Source organism: Amblyomma maculatum, unplaced genomic scaffold, assembly GCF_055883805.1.
Source record: "Amblyomma maculatum isolate TAMU_Amacu unplaced genomic scaffold, ASM5588380v1 scaffold_15, whole genome shotgun sequence".
Taxonomy (NCBI): domain Eukaryota; kingdom Metazoa; phylum Arthropoda; class Arachnida; order Ixodida; family Ixodidae; genus Amblyomma; species Amblyomma maculatum.
Window position 1 is genome coordinate 6,596,202 of NW_028146740.1, and position 6,000 is coordinate 6,602,201.

Sequence of the window (6,000 nt, forward strand, 5' to 3'; positions counted from 1 at the left end):
AGGAAAGCATTGGTGATTGTACTTTGTCTTTTTTTTTAATTTTTACTTCCGTAATCACATAAATTACAAATGTAATCTGTCTAGGGGAAAGATAAACACAAAGTAGAAGGAAAAACAACGTGCCGATGGTGGGGACCGAACCCACGATCTCCGAATATCGCGTGCGGTGCTCTTCCAACTGAGCTACATCGGCCGCTGTCCCATCTGCTACTTTCTTGGGTATGTATTTCCGGCGGAGTTTGCAGTACTACCCCGATCTATACACGACGTATTCTTGGGAATTGACTTCCTGCGTATGTGCGGCGCTACAGTTGATTGTCGAACGGGAGAGCTAAGTGTTAGTGGTTCTCATCCTCGTGAACTTTTGGAAGAGGCGTCAAATTATGAAGTCGTTTTGTGTGTGTGATGAAGTCGTCATACCGCTATATTCTGCGGTGTGTGTTCAGGTGTCCTGCTCCCGTGCTATTAACGAATCTTTTGAGGCTACTGTGGCACCTCTTAATTTACAGTGCGTAAAGAAAAATGCGTTAGTGCCGCATTGTTTACTTCACGTGAAAGAGGGCCGTACGGGACTGTGGACTATAAAAAGCTCATCGGAACCAGTTATTTTTCCAGCGGGCTCCAAACTAGCTTCATGTAGCGCAACTCTCCCTAATTGTGCAGCTGTCGTTACTCCTTCCCTAGACAACCCCGCACTAACTCACCTGCTGACGAAAAGCTTCTTCCGATTATCAGCGCATCGTTGAACACCTCACAATGGCAGATATTAAAGAACCTCTTGTCCCAGCACCTATCCGTCTTTGATTTCGCGCTGTCCGACGGCTCGCAACGTTTTCCGCGGTCGCGCGCACGCCACAGGATTGTCACGGGATCTGCCCATCCGATCCGTCAAAAGCCGTACCGTGTGTCGCCATCAGAGCGTAAGATCATCACCGAACAAGTCCAAGACATGTTAAACAGGGGTGTAATACAGGAATCCTTCAATCCTTCAGACAAGACGGAACATGGAGGTTCTGTATTGACTATCGTCGCCTCAACTCCATCACTAAAAAGGATGTGTATCCTCTCTCGCGCATCGACGATGCATAGATTGCCTTTTCTCCGCGTCTTATTTCTCAGTTGATTTGCGATCGGGGTATTGGCAGATTCCGATGGACCCTGCTGACAAGGAAAGAACTGCATTTGTTACGCCGGACGGCCTATTTGAATTTAACGTGATGCCCTTCGGCCTATGTAATGCGCCGGCCACATTTGAAAGATTTATAGACACAATACTTCGTGGCCTCAAGTGGGAAGTCTGCATGTGATATTTAGACGATGTTGTTATTTTTGGCCGGACTTTTACTGAACATAACACGTGACTCGCTATTGTTTTAGATTGCCTATAGAAGGCTGACCTTGTCCTGAATTCCAAAAAGTGCCGTTTCGGTGAACGTCAAGCGCTGGTACTCACATCTCGTCGACCGCGATGGAGTTCGGCCATATCCACAGACGACTGCAGCAGTTGCAGCATTCCACCGACCAGAGACTCAAAAGGAGCTCCGAAGTTTTCTGGGGCTGTGTTCGTACTTTCGACGATTCATCCCAAGGTTTGCCGACGTCGCCAACCCTCTGACATCCCTTCTACAAAAGGACGTCCCTTTCGACTGGACCTCAGATTGTGACGCGTCTTTCCGCCAACTAAGCTTTCTGCAAAATAACAGCTTGAGGGGCAAGTTGGTGCGTGTGCTGTGTATCTTCTCCTGTGTTTGTGTTTATTTGCGCCACATATCTGAATACGATAAGCTTTCTGCTTACGTCACATCCCATACTACGGCACTTCAACCTCTCCGCTCCGACTGAAGTCCACACAGATGCAAGTTGGATTGGTGTTGGCGCTGTGCCTGTGCAACGTTCGACAACAGGCGAGCATGTAATTGCGTATGCAAGCCGTTCCCTCAGCAAACCTGAGCGCAACTACACTGTTACGGAGCAGGAGTGTCTGGCTGTAGTTTTCGTTGTTCCGCTGTTTCGGTGTTACCTATATGGACGCCATTTCACGGTTGTGACGAACCATCATGCCCTGTGTTGGCTCGTCAACCTTCGTGATCCATCTGGTCGTCTGGCACGCTGGGCCTTCGTCTGCAGGAGTACGACTTCACTGTTTCGTAGAAGAGTGGCCGCAAACACGCCGATGTAGACTGTCTGTCACGTCTTCTCTTCCTACGACCGAATGTGACTCTGGTGATTTCGATCAATACATCGCCTCCATCGTGCCCGAGTTTCCCGACGCCTCGGCTCTGCCGACTGCGCAAGAGACCGACATAAGCCTCGAGCCACTGCTTGTGGAGGCGCGGGATTCCACTGCTTCCAGCCCATTTTGTCTCCGTGATGGCTTTTTGTACAAAAAGGCTTACTCAAGCACCGGCACGAATTTTTGCTCGTAGTTCCCAAGAGCTACCGCTCGTTCACCTTACGTGCCTTGCACGACGACCCCACTTCCGGTCACCTGGGCTCTGCACGAACGCTCCATCGTGCCCGCGACCGGTTTTATTGGCCAAAGATGCGCCAGACGACTGAGCGATATGTGGCGAGCTGCACTGAGTGCCAACGACACAAACGTCCTACGTCCACACCACAGGGCCTGCTGCATCCTGCGGCTCCCCCACGTGGTGCATTTGAGAAAATCGGAATCGACCTTATAGGTCCCTTCCCGAAGTCATCCGATGGAAATCGTTGGATCGTGGTTTGTGCCGACTACCTCACCCGCTACTGCGAAACGGCAGCTCTTCTTTCAGCCACCGCTCACCACGTGTCCCTGTTCTTGCTCCGTTCTGTGATCCTCCGCAATGGACCTCCGCGAATGATCATCAGTGACCGAGGTCTCTAGTTTATGCCAGATGTTGTGGAAGAGCTTCTTCGTTTGTGTGCGTCGCATTTTCGGCATTCCACACCATATCACCCTCAAACAAACGGCTTAACGGAGCGCACAAGCCGCACACTCACAAACATGTTATCTATGTACATCGTATCTGACCACAAGAATTGGGATGCTATACTGCCGTTTATAACGTTTGCATTCAACACTGCAACACATGAGACGACTGGCTACAGCCCGTTCTTCCTGCTACATGCCCGTCCTCCTCGGTATTGTCTAGACATCATTCTCCCCTACTCCGTCCATGACAAACCGAGCATCGCGGAAACTCTTTGTCGAGCCGAAGAAGCTCGCCGTCTCGCCCGTTTGCGAATTCTCGCTTCGCAACAGCGTTCAAAAGCTCGGTACGACAGCCGGCATAACCATGTGCCTTACGCTACTGAAGATTTAGTGCGGCTTTGGCGACCTCTCCGAAAGCGTGGTTTAGCCCAGAAAATGTTGGCGCATTACGCTGGCCCTTGCGTTGTGCTTGAACGCGTCAGTGAAGTGAACTACCAAATAGCACGTATGACGGCAAGTGGTTGTCGTTCAGTCAGAACCGAAGTTGCCCATGTCGCCCGGATGAAGCCATGTCACTCTCGTGGAAACGTATAACTACCTCGCCCGGGGCGCTTCGTCTGCCAAGGGGGAAAATGCAACAGTACAAAAGGAGATGAAGCTTAGAACACAAGTGAAGGAGAAAGACGTTGGGAAAAGGCTCTCGTGCCGGGCGCTCTGCCGTTGACCAGCTGAGCTCCCTGCCCTATCGTCTTGTTGTTCAGCGCTCCGACGTCTTACCCCCGTCATAACAATATTGTTACGGGGTAGTTGAGCTTGTAGCAGAGGGCGGACACCGAAGACAAGGCTTTCCAACGGACGTTCTCTGTAGGCACCAGCCGACGCTGTTGAACGTCGTCTTCTCTCCAAAAACTCACGAGAGTCTTCTTCTTCTTTCCTTATGCGTATGCGTCCTTCTTTCCTTATGCGTTGCACCGCCTAATGGGACACTACCCCGGCGGCTGAAAAGCACCGTCCCGGTGCGTACTAGCGTCCAAACCAGGATCCATGTAGTACGGTTTTAGGCGTGCAACATGGACCGTCTCGGTGCGTGGTGTAGAGGCATGGCGGACGGGATGCAGGGGCGCAATTTCGTATGTCACTGGTGTCACTTGTCGTAAAATACGGTAGGGTCCTGTATACCGGGGCAAACGTTTTTCCGAGAGGCCAACGCGGCGAGCTGGAGTCCAGAGCAGCACGAGAGAGCCGCAAGAATACTCGGTGTTGCGATGACAGGAATCATAGCGACGTTTCTGGGAGTGCTGAGAGGCTGCGAGTCGGTTGCGAGCAACAACGCGGGCAGCATCAGCTCGGGCTACGGCGTCACGAGCATATGAGCTGGCAGTGGTGACAGACGGGAGCAGGCTGTCAAAAGGAAGCAGAGGTTCACGGCCGTATAAAAGATAGAAGGGGGAGTAGCAGGTAGTGTCGTGACGCGACGAATTGTAAGCGAATGTCACAAATGGCAGCGTTATGTCCCAGTCGCGGTGGTCATCAGAAACGTACATAGACAACATGTCAGTCAGTGTCCGGTTAAGGCGTTCGGTAAGCCCGTTCGTCTGTGGAGGGTAGGCGGTCGTGAAAGAATGACGAACGTTGCACAGCCGTAGGATCTCGTCGACTATACGAGCCAGAAAGCAACGGCCACGGTCGGTGAGCAGTTGGCGGGGAGCTCCATGGACGAGTATAACGTCGTTGAGGAGGAAAGCAGCGACATCAGTTGCACAACTGGTTGGTATTGCTCGTGTGACCGCGTAGCGTGTTGTGTAATCAGTGGCCACCGCAATCCATTTGTTCCCCGATGCGGACAGTGGAAAAGGCCCTAGAAGATCCAGACCCACTCGAGAAAATGGGTCTATGGGGATGTCGATTGGCTGCAGAAGTCCAGCTGGTAAAAGTGATGGCTTTTTCCGGCGTTGACATCGGTCACAAGCAGCTACGTAACGGCGGACTGCGCGATATAGGCCTGGCCAAAAGAACCGACGACGCACACTGTCGTATGTGCGAGAGACGCCTAAATGACCCGCTGTAGGAACGTCGGGAAGCTGTTGAAGGACGGCTGAGCGTAGGTGCTGAGGGACTACTAGTAGAAGGTCGGGGCCATCAGGTCGCATATTGTGCCGGTATAAGGTGCCGTCGTGGAGCACAAACAAATGAAGAGAAGGGTCATCGCGATCGGCGCTGAGGCGATTGATAATTTCGCGAAGCTGAGGGTCCTGGCGTTGCTCATGGCGAATGTTGGAGAAATCAGAAATAGAGAGCACGCAAGCGTCATTGTCACATTCAGGTTGGCTTGGCGGGTCGACTGGATGACGGGACAGGCAATCGGCGTCTCGATGCAACTGGCCAGACTTATAAACTACTGAAAAATTGTACTCCTGAAGGCGCAAGGCCCAACGTCCAAGGCGGCCAGTAGGGTCTTTGAGTGTAGAAAGCCAACACAGTGCGTGGTGGTCAGAGACTACTGTGAATGGCCGCCCATACAAGTAAGGGGGGAACTTTGTAATGGCCCAAACTAGGGCTAAGCACTCACGTTCAGTGATGGAATAATTTTGTTCGGCCGCAGAGAGGAGTCGGCTGGCATAGGCGATGACGCGGGGTAACCCGAGCTGACGTTGTGCGAGAACGGCACCAATTCCATGACCACTTGCGTCGGTGCGCACTTCTGTGGGCGCTGACGGATGGAAGTGAGCCAACACTGGCGGACCGGCGAGGTGGGCAATAAGAGCGACGAAGGCGGCCGATTGTTCGTGGCCCCAGGTAAAGGAGACCTCTTTTTTCAGAAGCTGCGTGAGCGGACGGGCTATTTCTGTGAAGTTTGGTACAAATCGCCGGAAACATGAGCAAAGACCGAGGAAGCTACGCACGTCGCTGCTAGATTTCGGTTTAGGGAAATCCCTTACAGCGCGAATTTTGTCGGGATCCGGCTCGATACCATGGGTGTTGACTAAATGCCCTAGGACCTTGAGTTCCCGGCGACCAAAGGTACACTTCTTGGAGTTCAACTGAAGGCCAGCTCGTCGGAAGAAGCCAAGAATAGCCGAAAC